The 14635-nt window shown below is 52.5% G+C and overlaps 1 protein-coding gene across 2 annotated transcripts in view; it reads right to left on the bottom strand.

Moving 5' to 3' along the window:
* DNAH17 (dynein axonemal heavy chain 17) overlaps positions 1-14635 on the bottom strand; it is a 14992541-nt gene that overhangs the window by 898333 nt on the left and 14079573 nt on the right. The gene's annotated exons all lie outside the window — the stretch shown is intronic.

The raw sequence follows: 14635 nt of genomic DNA, 5'->3' as shown, positions 1-14635 counted from the left end.
GATCTGCAAAACCCACCAGTCCAATGTGATGGTGCGCCAGTAGAGGAGGTGATGCAAAAGACACACAATTGATGGACGGAATGCAGAAAAAATCAAAACATTCACCCCCAGTCAAGAGATCTGGGTTAAATCCATCATTCTTTTGCTCACCACGCCACCCCAATTTAGACCTGGCCATATGCAAATCAGTCTTGACCCTGTGCCTCATGGGAACAGTCCAGCCCCAACTGCCAAGCCAGGTCCTCCCTGGACCGGAAACAAGCATCCTAGGACCGGTTTCGGGGTTTCACCCCTCTTCAGCCAGGATAGCTTGATTCCAGTGGCACAGTGAGCCCAGGACCCACGTCTGGGCATAACCGGCGCACTTAGGGCGAGAAAGCAAAAGACACACAATTGATGGACGGAATGCAGAACAAATCAAAACATTCACCCCCAGTCAAGAGATCTGAGTTAAATCCATCATTCTTTTGCTCACCACACCACCCCCGTTTAGACCTGGCCATATGCAAATCAGTAGAGGAGGTGATCGCGAATCCTGCCGCCCACTGGTGATTGGTGCCCATGAAAGGTCTGGCTAGAAGTGTTTGGAGGCTGCTGCAGAAGGGGCGATGGTGGACTGGGCCGCTTGCTGGCTCCCAGACCCACGCCGGTGGGTCCCACGTCCACGGCGGTGCATGGGCTAGACAGCATGCACTGGCCTGTGGCTCTGGTTGGGGACGTGCCGGGACACCCCTTCCGCTGCTACGAAAGGGGCGAAAAGAAGAATTCGCTGGGCGAGTGGAGAGGCCCAAGGACTTGCCCGTAGCCCGGGAGTCCTCGAAGTGCCCTAACGCGTTGTCTGCTTTGTCGCCAAACAGGCGATGGCCATCAAAAGGCATGTCTAGCAAGGTAGCCTTGAAATCCCCGGAAAAAACAGTCGACCTCAGCCAAGCGTAGCGTCGAAGGGCTACCGATGTTGAAATTGTCCTACCAAGCGAATCGGAGGTGTCCAGTCCACATCTTATGGTGAACTTGGCTGCATCTCTCCACTCGGCGACTGCACGGGAGAGCACGGCCCGGGCCTCCACCGGGCACTTTGGCAGCACCTTGCGCTACCGTGTTCCACACAGAGTGGGTGTACCGGCCCAACAGACATGCGGTGTTCACCGACCGCAGTCCCAAGCTGGAGGAAGAAAGCAGCTTCTTCCCAAGATGGTCCAGCTTTTTGGATTCCCTATCAGGTGGTGCATTAGGGAATGCGCCTTTGGACATAGAGGCTTGGACCACCAAGCTCTCAGGGGTGTGGTGTCACCCGGAGCCAGGCGGTGGCGTCGGGCATTCATCCTATCCAGAGGAGCCCTTGTGTTGGGCCTTAAAGGATGTCAGTAAGGGCTTCATTGAAAGGCAGCAGGGTCTCCGAAGAGGCAGTTGCCGGTTGAAGCACCTCTGTCAGGAGATTTGTCCTGACCGCCACCGTAGAACCTCAAGGTTGAGGGCCTCAGCCACCCTATGCAACACCACTGCGTATGAAGCACCCTCCTCCGTAGCCACAGTAGAAGGAGACAGCATGCCAAGATCTGGGGAGGTATCCAGACCACTGGCGTCCCGCCACTTCACTCTGCAGTCCGGTTCAACTACCTGGTCAGCCAAAGGGTCTACAGACCCCTCCCAGTCGTCCTCACCCTCCTCTGGTTGCCAATCTGGACTGTAGGAAACACCAGAGTCGAACAGAGGTACAAAAGTACCACTCTGCACCGGATCCTGCATCGATCGATGTCGGTCTGGCTTCGTGTCCAAGTCAGGGTGGAGACCGGGGTCGACGTTGGCTGGGGATCCAACCGGTGTCGGAAGCAGAAGTGGTGCCGGTGGAATCGGCATCTGGGGAGGTGTTATAAGGTCGACCGGTGCCAATCCAGGTTCAGGCCTGTCTCCAAGGGGACCCTGCTGTGCCGGTGCCAGAACTGCCAGCGTCGAAGGCCCAAGGCCCCCAGCCGAGTCCGCAGAGCCCGAAAGGCACGCCAGTGGAGTCAGGCTGCCCAAAGATGGCATGCATTACTTCGTAGAAACTCCAAAGCTGAGCAAGGATCACACCGGCTCCCAGAAAAGGAGGGACACTCTGAGTTGACCCTTCAGGCTCCGCACGCGGAGCCGTGGGACGGGCACCGTCCGCATCCCTCATTGCGTCAGCCGACGGACGGGGAGAAGTCAAAGAGCGACGATGCTTCTTCAACTTCTTCTTGTGCTTTGACTTACCTGAGGAGTGAGAAGATTTCGATGACTAGTGGTGGTAACTCTGCGACCGGTCCCTCGACCTCCCAAGCAACCGGGACCTCAAGCGGCGCAGAGCGGACTGCCGGGCCTCGAGAAGCTTTCGGGACCGCTCCCGCAAAGGCTTTGGATTTATGGAGGCACATGCATTGCGGGTCCGTAACCGACATCAGCTTGCGACAGGTGTCGCAAGCCTTGAAGCTGGGCCGAGGAAGACTGGACATCCCTGCGTGCACCAGGAGTGGATAGACTCAAAACGGTGTTGACAAAAGTCGCCAAAAGGTCAGTAAAAAAGTGACTGGAGGTACCACTCTCTCCAAATCTGCACTGTCTGGCGTGGAAAAAGAAAGACCTGATGGCAGCGAATGAGGGCGGCGTCTAAGTAGCTACCACAACGCATCCCGGCGACTACGACGCCATCAACGAACGTGGATCCGACGGATGCCACCTTTTGACGCGCAGGGGTACTGCTGACGAATAAATTCTTCGGATCCAGTCTTACACCTGGAGGTAATTCTTTTTTTTATTTTTTTATTTCATTTCATATCCAGTACCATCATATTACACAGGAATTAGTTATTACTTAATCATGATACAAATTACACAGGTCATTTAGTAGATATATACAATAGTGGGGATAACATTCATGTAAATAGTTCATAAAAGTTTATACATAGCGGGTAAACAAAGGGGGAGGTCTCCCCTTAGTATCTTAACGGTGTTGATCAAACTGTACAATCTAATAATTAAGACCACTTTGTAAACAATTCATACAGTGCATGACACATAGTACATATCAGACAAAAGTTACCCATACATATTTACATATAAAAACAGATTTTCATCCTTACTCTATCAGCCTCACGTACTTACACCCATTGGGGACATATCTTCTTGCTGCGGCTCCCTCATTTCTCAATTAAATTCAGCAATGACAGCCCAGAATTTCCTCCCCCGGATTCTAGCCTGTCTGCCCCTACAGGCATATAGAGCCTTCTCTTGGTTATACATTTCCGAGCAGTATAGCAAGCCACATCTGAAATGTTGGAGGTTCTGCATCTTTCCACCTAGCAGCTAGCATTATTCTGAATACTGCTGTCCCCAGAAATAAACAGTACCGCTGTGCCGTATTTAGGGCCAGGGAGCTATCACACCCTAACATTAACAATGTAGGGGTCAGTTCAAATCTGAAGCCAACCAGTTTTCCCCAGAAATCAAGCAACCCCTTTTTTAGTACACTTAAATTAGCACAATCACAGAACATATGTATCAAGGTTGCTGGACCTACCCCGCATCTAGAACATTTATCATCCAGCCTTTTTCCCCACAAAAATAACTTAGAGGGTGTAAAATGTAAGTTAAAAATAGTTTTATAAAGTTGAGCCTTTAAATTTGTGGATATAAATAACTTATCTGATAGGGATAAACTCATATATATATATCCACTTCGAGGTTGTCCAGTTTCACTACCCAAGATGTCTCATGTTTTTCCAAATCATCTCGGAGTTTTTCCAAGTAGTAAGCTGTAGGTATACCTGATTTTGTTTGATCTCCTGGTGATGGCTTCTAGCAGAGGTATCCTTTCTAAATTTATCGTATTTCTACAAATAGTTAAAATACTCCTAATCTGTAAAAAGTTTAAGTAGTGATTTGCTGGGATTCCAAAATTACGCTGAAGCTGTGAAAATTGCAAGCCTTGTACCCCTCATAAATATCCCCAATTGTGGCGATCCCCAGCTCTTCCCATCTTCTCCCCATATCATCATACACCTGCTGAGAAAATAACGAAGAACACCAAAGAGGGGTATACCTACAGATTTTTGGAATCCTCATACATTTTGAGACTTGCTTCCAGATTCTACATGCACTGTTAATTACTTTAAAGAACAAGTTACTTACCTTCTGTAACGATGTATCTGTAAGAAACATTAGTTAGTTAGATTCCTCACCTTAGAATATCCCCAGGCGTCAGGCTGGATCCGGAAAGATTTTTGTAGCAATACCCCTTGCGCGTCACTAGGCGTCGTCTGCGGCTCCGCGTCCGTCGTCGGCGTCGTGCGCCGGAATGACGTCGTCGGAGTACTTAGACGCCGCCCTCGCGCGCTGACGTCAGTTCTTATACATAGCTTTCCGCGCCAGGGACGCTGAGCCATGCAAGAGACCGACACTGGTGCCAAAAAATCTAGGGCCCTGAAAGGTAGAACCTTAACCCTAGATGTCGGTTCGCAGAACGGGGAGGCTGGGTGGGTCGGTGAGGAATCTAACTAACTAATGTTTATTACAGATACATCGTTACCGAAGGTAAGTAACTTGTTCATCTGAAAGAAACACCTTAGTTAGATTCCTCTCCTTAGAATAGATACCCCAGCAATACCAACCCCGGAGGTGGGCTTGGAACCAAGATCACACCAGAAAGTCCTGGAGAACAGAACGGCCAAAGTGGCCGTCTCTCCGGACTTGGCTGTCCAGGCAATAGTGCTTGGCGAACGTGTGCAGTGAAGCCCACGTCGTCGCCTGACAGATGTCCTGCAAAGGGACTCCCCGTCCCAAGGCAGTTGTCGCCGCTGTGGCCCGGGTGGAATGGACTCTCAGCCCAACAGGAGGGACCTTTTTCGCCAAAGAATAGCAGAGTTTAATACACAACACGACCCATCGCGAGATGGTCCACTTGTGCACAGCTTTACCCTTCTTCGCACCTACATATCCAACAAAAAGTTGGTCGTCCACCCGGAACTGTTTTGTGCGGTCCAAATAAAAGGACAGCGCACGTTTTGGGTCCAGACGGTGGAGCCTCTCTTCATCTTTTGAAGGATGCGGAGACGTAAAGAAGGTGGGCAGCGTGACAGATTGCCCGATGTGAAAGGGAGTCACGACTTTAGGAAGAAAAGAAGGACGTGTCCGGAGGACAACCTTATCCGGATGAACCGAAAGGAAGGGAGGCTGAGCAGACAGAGCCTGGAGCTCACTCACCCGCCTAGCGGAGGTGATAGCCACCAGGAAGGCAGTTTTCAGAGTCAGTAGACGAATGGGACAGTTGTGAAGGGGCTCAAAGGGAGCGCACATCAGAAAAGTGAGAGCAAGGTTCAAGTCCCACTGAGGCATTACGAATGTAACAGGAGGGAACATATGAGTAATGCCCTTGAGAAAACGGGAGACAACAGGGGACTTGAAAAGAGAAGGCTGATCAGGAAGCCTTAAGAAAGCAGAGATTGCAGCAAGATAACCCTTCAAGGTGCCCAGAGCAGAGCCCTGCTGGGCTAAAGAAAGAAGAAAGAGGAGAACCTCAGAAAGAGGGGCAGAAAGGGGATCCACAGCCTTTGCTGTGCACCATGCCACAAATTTGTTCCACCAGCAGGCGTATACCGTCTTTGTGGAGGGACGCCTGGCTGCCAGAATGACATCACAGACTTCAGGAGGCAAGTCAAATGGCATCAACTGTCGCCGCTCAATCTCCACGCATGGAGGTGGAGGCTGGACAGGTTCGGGTGGAGGACCGTCCCCTGCTGCTGCGACAGAAGGTCCTCCTGAAAAGGCAGTCGTATCGGGGGATCGATGGACATACTGAGTAGCTCGGGATACCAGTATTTTCGTGCCCAATCCGGAGCCACCATGATGACTTGGGCCCGGTCGCGCCTGATCTTCTTCAGCACTCTGGGCAGAAGTGGTATAGGCGGAAAGGCATACAACAGACCGCAACTCCACTCGCGACGAAAAGCGTCTCCGAGCGAGTGCCGCCTTGGAAATTCCAACGCGCAGAACTGCTGACATTGCGCGTTCTCTTCGGTGGCGAATAGATCTAACCAAGGCTCTCCCCACTGCAGAAAGAGACCTTGCGCCACGTCCGAGTTCAGACGCCATTCGTGATCCATCATGCACCGGCGGCTGAGTTCGTCTGCTCTGTCGTTCAGAGAGCCCGCCAGATGTTGAACCACCAGGGTGATGCCCTGATGTTCCAGCCATGTACTGAGGCGCAGAGCCTCCTGACAAATGGTCCACGACCCCACCCCGCCCTGTTTGTTGCAATACCACATGGCGGTGGTGTTGTCCGTGAACACCTGCACGACACTCCCCCGGACAGAGGGAAGGAAGGCTTTTAGTGCAAGTCGGATCGCCCTCAGCTCCAATAGGTTGATATGGAGCCGAGTCTCCGCCGGAGACCAGAGTCCTCTGATCTCCGCCTCTCCCATATGGCCCCCCCATCCCAGGAGGGACGCATCCGTCACTACGACATGCTCCGGTTGGGGTAGGGAGAGGGATCTGCCGCTGACCCAATCGCGATTCGTGAGCCACCACTGCAGCTGGTTCGCAATGCCCTCCGAGATCAAGACATGGTCGGACAGGTTGCCTCGATGCTGGGCCCACTGAAACTTCCGGTCCCACTGCAGAGCTTGCATCCGCCACCTGGCGTGAGGTACCAACAGGATGCAGGAGGCCATCAGCCCCAGAAGCCGAAGCACCAACCTGACCGAAACCCAGGACAGAGGCCGGAAGATGGAAATCAGGACCTGAATGTCCCGGACCCGCTGTTCCGGCGGATAGACCCGGAACTGCGCAGAATCGAGAACCGCCCCCAATGAAAAGGAGCTTCTGGGAGGGACTCAAATGCGACTTCGGCACATTGATGGAGAACCCCAGCGAGTGCAGGAGGTCGGCCGTAGTCTGGAGGTGAGAGACGACTTGCTGGGGCGAGCCCGCCTTCAACAGCCAGTCGTCGAGATAGGGGAAGACTGGAACCCCTGATCGGCGCAGATGAGCTGCGACCACCGCCATCACTTTCGTGAACACCCGTGGGGCCCGGTGAGGCCGAAGGGGAGCACGGTGAACTGAAAGTGCTCCTGACCCACCGTGAACCGTAGGTAACGCCGGTGGGCCGGCAGGACGGGGATGTGGAAATAAGCGTTGTGAGAAGTTGGCCTGATGTATGATGTCACTAGTTCTAGTGTACACCTTATATCAGTCCAAACAACCCTTATGGTGATTGGTTGTAAAGTCAACCTTATAGACCAGCTATCCTAGTGGTAGCATGGACAAGAGCAGTCTTAGGCTAAACTCTGAATGGCATGTGAAGCCAGCTGTTATACCATATATAATCCCTTGAATACCAAATGAAAGGACACCACAACAGATATATATATAAAATAAAGTGCATTTATTCTAGTCAAACCCTCAGCACTCTTTATGACAGTGTTTCCCAAACTGTGGTCCGCGGACCCCCAGGGGTCCCTGACACATTCCTAGGGGGTCCGCAGGCAGCAGTTTTGAAAGCACTGCAAAGTATCTTGTTTAATTAGCAGTTTTCAAAGAACAATAAAAGTGTCAAGATAACACCAGTGATTAATGTCCCTGCTGCAGAGAGATGAGTTTTGTCCAGTGGCAGCTTTGACTTATCGAATGTAGCGCAGAGGGTTAAAATGCCTACTGCAAAGAACATGTACCATGCCTTTTAAAAAACAGTATTTTATATGCATAGGTCAGTGGGTTACTTCTTTTTTCAGAGAGATTCTTTTTTTTACTGTGCAGTTCATAAGGGACAATCGTAATCTAGCACAGTGACCTATAAACTGTCATCAAACAGCTGCTTGCAAACTGCAAGGTACAAGTTAGTGACTTATGTTTTTTCCCAGTCTTTCATTATCCTGATGCTGCTAAAAAGGTTTATTTGGGAGGAAATACATTTTTAGTGTTAAAGTCAATGCTAACCACTGTTATGTTCTGAATCCTGAGTTTGTGCTTCTCCAGACCAAGCACTCCTTAACAATGCCTACCAGTAAGAATGACATGTGAATTCTACACCTTGTAGTCCCCTTTGCCTTATGTAACATTTTCTATACACTGATTAACACGTATGATTCACTGTCTCTATATGTGTGTGATGTAAAGTGCTCTGACATCCTACAATGGTATGAGAGATGCTATAAAAAATGAAATACAGGTGACAGAGGGGCTATGGGGAGATGAGAAGCACTGTTGGAGGGTGATAGTGGGGGAATCATTGAAGACCCCCCAGAAAGATTGTCGCATTCTGGTGCATAGTCAGGTCTTCATTTACTATTCTTTAAAAGCTAATACAATTCAACATGCAATGTGTTGTAGACTGCACCATTGTTTCCTAAATGTTTTGGGGGGAAAGCCTCCCAAAGCCCCCTTTGTAGTGGTCAGGATCATTCACTGCACTTGGTGTGCACCGTATGGGGACTGGTCTGAAATCATTTGCCAGGGCTGATTTGGATTTCCGGTCTGGCCCTGGCAGGAGCAGGAGCCTCGTACTGCGAAATAAAACCAACCATTGAAAACGTTAGTCACGGAGATGCAGCACCAACCTTCCCATTAACTTTTTTCGTTTTCTTGCAAATGCTTTCAATATATAATACAACAGAAGTGGCGGAGAGGGTCGTTAGCCTCCTTGGCTTAACACACTCTGCCACTTCAGAAACGCAGGGCTGCACCATATTTACAAGAATATGGTGCAGCCCTGCACTTCCCCTGCGCTGGTGCAACACTTAACAGGGGAAGATTGTTTATGTACAGGAAGGTCCCCCTTCCTGCACATAGAAAATCTTTAAATGTCGTTTTGCCACTTCTATGTGTGCTGCTTAATGCAGCACATATGGAAGTTACAAAATGTCATTTTTTATTTTTTTTTTAAAGATTGTTGATGTGCAGCAAGGCGTTTTACAAAAACGAGGAGAAATTAAGCATTTCTCCTTGTTTCGCCAAGTTAAGACCAGGTTTTCCCTGGTCTTAATTTTGGCGCTGCCTCCCATTTACGCTGCCCTTGTAAATAGGGGGCCACGTCAAAATCAATGGGTGTTGTAGGGGAAACGCCCACCGCAACACCCACTGCCCACCCCTTTCATGCTAAGAATTGGGTGAAAGGGGGTCTTATTTACAAGGCAGCGTTAAGCCACGTTAAGGCTTAACACTCCCTTGTAAATAAGGCGAAGCCCCTATCGCCACGGGAGCGTCTCAAAAAGTGATGTTCCCATGGTGATATGGGCTTGTAAATATGCACCTAAAATCATTAGTAATTCGAGTATTTGTTTTGTGTGCACACGTGTGTTAATAGTTTTTGAATTACTGTTTTAATGTTTGAAATTTAAATCCTACAAATTGCTTGGGGGTCCCCGGCATACAGTGGTGACTCAACGGGGGTCCTCAGGAGTCAAAAGTTTGGGAACCACTGCTTTATGAGATTCGAGGTAAGTACAACACAGTCTTATTTAAGCATACATTAAGTCACACAGTTGGGCCTTAGGGGCCACGCAAACCATATACTAAGTAAGTGGTATAAGGACCACTGTCACGGAAATAGGATAGGCCTATAGGGAATTGCTGGGGCTACACTATACTACCAACAGTTAGGAAGTGGGAGGCCCACGGGATTCAGGTGCAGAGTGGAAACACTCACGCGTAATGCGTATAATCGATAGAAATAGTACAGTTTAGAATTAATAAGATTTAGGACACTTCTGGAGTAGCTAGGAAGTCGAGACTTGAGAACTAGACACTAGGATTGTCAATACCCTGATGAGCACCGGAGTACCCAAGTTACCTAGCCCACGGGCTGCGGGTGCATAGGTGTGAACTTGTGTCGGGTTTCGTCGTCGACTCCTATGGATGCCTGAAGGAAAGATGCTGACAGGCAGTCAGTGCAGAGTGTCCGGTGGATCCCAAGGCTGGGATCAAGAAGGAAGGATACCTGCAAGCAGAAGGGACAGAGTCTGGGTCACTAACCAGTGACCACGTGGAACCAGGAAGGAACCAGGCGATGTCGGGAGTTTGCAGGTGAAGAGGTGAAGCTTGTCGCACCAGCCACGGGTACCAGGAGACGTAGAGGACGACCAGGACCAGGAGGCGAGCTGTCCCACGAAGGCTCGTGCTGTCGGCGGCGGCGAAGTCGAACTAGGACTCACCAAGTCTTGGCAAGCGGAACCCACGAAGAATGGAGGACTTGCTTCTGGTGCAGACCAGGAAGGTCTGGGGTGCTTCTTGTTTACAGAGGAGCAGGAGCCAGTCTGGAGGAGCCAAACCAGCAGTGGAAAATTGAAGGTGTGTCGTCGCAAAGGTTGCTAGCCAACGGGCAAGCAACCGGACAGACGCGGCAAGCAGGAAAATGCAGAAGGGCCCCACGCAGGACTCGTGGAATGTGGGGGGCTGATCTTCGATGCAGATGGTGCTTGGGGTTGGGGCTTCTCAATCCCCGGTGCACAACCTCGAGGGTGCCTCAGAAGCCGCGCTGGAAGATACTCGCCTCTTTTCCCAGGTAGCCGGTCCCACTTCTCTCGTCGCCTCCACGGATCTCAGCTCGGCTGTGGATGTGGATCAGGGTCGGAGAAGTCTGGAAGTCAAGGCTCTGGTCGGGCTCTGCAGTCGGTCCCTCGTACAACTTCAGCAAAGCAAAGGGTAAGTCTCTTGATGGTGCCTGTTCGCACAGGGTGGCCACTCTTTGGCCACACGGGAGATTCTTCAGTCTTCTTCTTTCGTCGAATGTCGAAGGTCCAGAGTTTCTGTTCAAGTTGCAGGTTCAGGATAATCGAATCTCCTGGGGCCCAGCTACCACACTTATACTAATCTGGGGGGCTGGGTTGCCTGCTAGGTCACGCCTTATGGGTGGGACCTGGGAGGGGGGTGGTTACACCCCCTTCCCTTTGTCCAGTTTCGCGCCAGGACTGGGGCTGGAGTGCCCCAACACCGGTTTGAACTGGACTATGCATGGGACACCTTGTGTGCCCCAGGCAGTGTCTCGTTTCTTTCATCCCTCCCTGCCCCAATACACTAAGGCCTGTCTGGGGTGGTGCTCGCACCTCCCAAGGCAGGAAACCTATTGTCCAAGCCTCCCGTGCCGGGATCACTCCCAGCAGCAGGAGGTCAGACTTGTGTCGTGGCAGCAGAATGCATTTTGTGATGCTGGGGCTCTGGTTAACTTTAACGGGGTAAGTAGGTTTCAACATGTCTTCTCCCTCTAGAAGGGACGGATAATATCCTCATCACCAGAAATGGGATGGGGGTATTACTCCAAAGTGTTAGACACCTTACACAACATGTTTTGATAAAGCCAAACCATAGTTACCATAACCGTTTAAGATTATAAGGCACTTTAAGAGTATATGGTAGGCTATATCATAGAACAGCTACAAGGACATGGTTCCGAAAGCTGCAGACAGGCTCAGCTCATGCTAGAGCACTATCTCACATGTTACCAAGCACTCTGCCTCCAGGATTGTTAAGGCCTGCCATAGGAGTGGCTGATAGGTACACATGTGTCTATATATAAGGTAGGTATAGGAATACTACACCTAAGCAAGGGGTGATTACACGACCTTGCCCTGAGTGATCAGCCAGTTGTGTCATAATGGAAGGCCAGGCCAGGGGTGGCATAATACATGCTGCAGCCCCTGGTAGGCCTAGGGTACACCTATGCCCTGGGTACCTAAGGTACACTGTACAGGGGCCAATAAGGTGATCCTATCCAATTGGGTTATGCACCTAAAGTACATAGTATTAATTTAGAGAGAGAACAGCAGGGCTGTGGGTCTGATTAGCAGGCCCACAGCCACATCTAAGTCGAAAACCAGTAAAGCAAAAGCAAAAAGTGGGGGTGAACATAAAAAGCAGACCCTACTCTCCTACAAGCGTCCTGCAAGTCCAACGCTACCAACCAGTCTCCAGGGTCTAGGGCAGCCAGAACCTGAGCTAGAGTGAGCATCTTGAACCGGTACTTCCGGAGGAAGGCGTTGACACTCCTGAGGTCCAAGATCGGGCGTAGGCCCCCTTTGCCCTTCTTGGGAACCAGAAAGTAGTGGGAATAACAACCACAACCTACTTCTGGAGCAGGAACGCGCTCGATGGCCTCTTTGGCCGAGAGGGCCGAAACTTCCTCTCGTAGAAGATGCAAATGATCCCCCGACATACGGTGGTTCAGCGGTGGCATGGCTGGAGGGGTCGTCTCGAAGAGGAGGGAGTAACCCCATCGGACGATTTGCAGCACCCACCTGTCCGACGTGATGGAGCGCCAGTGGAGCAGGTGATGGCGAACCCTGCCGCCCACTGGCGTTGAATGGGCCGGAAAGCTTGGACTAGGAAGGCTTTGAGGCGGATGCTGCCGGGGTGGATGTGGACTGACCGGCACGTTGACCTCCAGTACCGCCTCGGCGGAATCCACGTCCGCGACCAGGTTAGTTCTACGGCCGGGGGCTGGGGGGACGTGAGGAGGCGCCCCGGGAGTCCTTGAACCGAGCCAGCGCACTGTCCGCCTTCTCACCAAAAAGGCGAGTGCCATCAAAGGGCATGTCCATGAGGGAACTCTGGACATCCCCCGAAAATGACGTGGACCTCAGCCAGGCGTGACGCCGAAGCGCCACCATGGTGGAAATCGCCCGACCCAGCGAGTCCGTGGTGTCAAGTCCACACCGTATAGCATGCCGTGCTGCATCTCGACCGTCAGCAAGTGCTTGAGTAAGTCATATCCGGCCCTCCACCGGGCACAAGGGCAGCACGTCCTCCACCGTATCCCACAGAGCGTGGGAATAACGGTCCAAAAGGCAAGCGGTATTTAAAGACCGCAGCCCCAAACTCAGGGACGAGAACAGTTTCTTGGCAAACTGTTCCAACCTCTTGGATTCCCGATCCGGAGGAGCGGACGGGAAGGAGGATTGGGAGGTTGAGGCCTGGATAACCAGACTCTCGGGGGTGGGTTGTTGGGAGAGGAAACTGGGGTTGCCCGGAGCAGGGCGGTGGCGCCGGGCAACGTTCCGGTCCACAGGAGGGACTGTGGAGGGCTTGGACCAAGTGCCCTGCAGAACGTCAATGAGGGCCTCATTAAACTGCAGCAGAGGCTCAGTGGAGCTTGCTGTCGGTTGAAGGACCTCTGTGAGGACGTTAGTCCTCACGGCCACAGCAGGCAACTCGAGCCCTAGGGTTTCGGCCGCCTTGCGCAGCACCACTGAGAAGGCTGCACCCTCCTCCGAGGCCACAGTCGGAGGAGAAATGAAACCAGCGTCCGGGGAGGTATCCAGACCACTGGCATCCCCCAATTCCTCTGCCCAGTCCTGAGAAAGTTGGGCCTGAGCGGCCATAGGGTCTTCAGACCCCTCCCAGTCACCCTCGCCATCCGATTACTAATAAACAGGAGAAATGATCGGAGGCGGGCAGTAGATGAAGCGTTCACCAATCGGCGCCGCTAGCGGCGCCGCGCCGGGACCGGGGCTAAACTGGGGAACGACGTCGTCCGCGGGACGGCGTCGGAGGTGGAACAGGTGTCGGCGCCGGTGGAGGAGGCGTCGTGAGGTCAACTGGCGCCGACCGAGATCCAGGGAGAGGGATATGCCGCTGACCCAATCGCGATTCGTGACCCACCACTGCAGCTGGTTCGCAGTGCCCTCCGAGATCAATACATGGTCGGACAGGTTGCCTCGATGCTTGGCCCACTGAAACTTCAGGTCCCACTGCAGAGCCCGCATCCGCCACCTGGCGTGAGGTACCAACAGGATGCAGGAGGCCATCAGCCCCAGAAGCCGCAGCACCAACCTGACCGAAACCCAGGACAGAGGCCGGAAGATGGAAATCAGGGCCTGAATGTCCCGAACCCGCTGTTCCGTCGGATAGACCCGGAACTGCGCCGAATCGAGAACCGCCCCAATGAAAAGGAGCTTCTGGGAGGGACTCAGGTGCGACTTCAGCACATTGATGGAGAACCCCAGCGAGTGCAGGAGGTCGACTGTAGTCTGGAGGTGGGAGAGTACTTGCTGGGGCGAGCCCGCCTTCGACAGCCAGTCGTCGAGATAGGGGAAGACTGGAACCCCTGATCGGCGCAGATGAGCTGCGGCCACCGCCATCACTTTCGTGAACACCCGAGGGGCACTGGTGAGGCCGAAGGGGAGCACGGTGAACTGAAAGTGCTCCTGACCCACCGTGAACCGCAGGTAACGCCGGAGGGCCAGCAGGACGGGGATGTGGAAATAAGCGTCCTGCAAGTCCAACGCTACCAACCAGTCTCCAGGGTCTAGGGCAGCCAGAACCTGAGCTAGAGTGAGCATCTTGAACTGGTCCTTCCGGAGGAAGGCGTTGACGCTCCTGAGGTCTAAGATCGGGCATAGACCCCCTTTGCCCTTCTTGGGAACCAGAAAGTAGTGGGAATAGCCACCACAACCTACTTCTGGAGCAGGAACGCGCTCAACGGCCTCTTTGGCCAAGAGGGCCGAAACGTCCTCTCGTAGAAGATGCAAGTGATCCCCCGACATACGGTGGTTCAGCGGTGGCATGGCTGGAGGGGTCGTCTCGAAGGGGAGGGAGTAGCCCCTTCAGACGATTTGCAGCACCCACCTGTCCGACGTGATGGAGCGCCAGTGGAGCAGGTGATGGCGAACCCTGCCGCCCACTGGCGTTGAAT

The sequence above is a fragment of the Triturus cristatus genome, chromosome 7, assembly GCF_964204655.1.
Source record: "Triturus cristatus chromosome 7, aTriCri1.1, whole genome shotgun sequence".
Lineage (NCBI taxonomy): Eukaryota > Metazoa > Chordata > Amphibia > Caudata > Salamandridae > Triturus > Triturus cristatus.
Note: the sequence above shows the minus strand (reverse complement) of the source record. Positions and strands in the feature narration are given on the sequence as shown.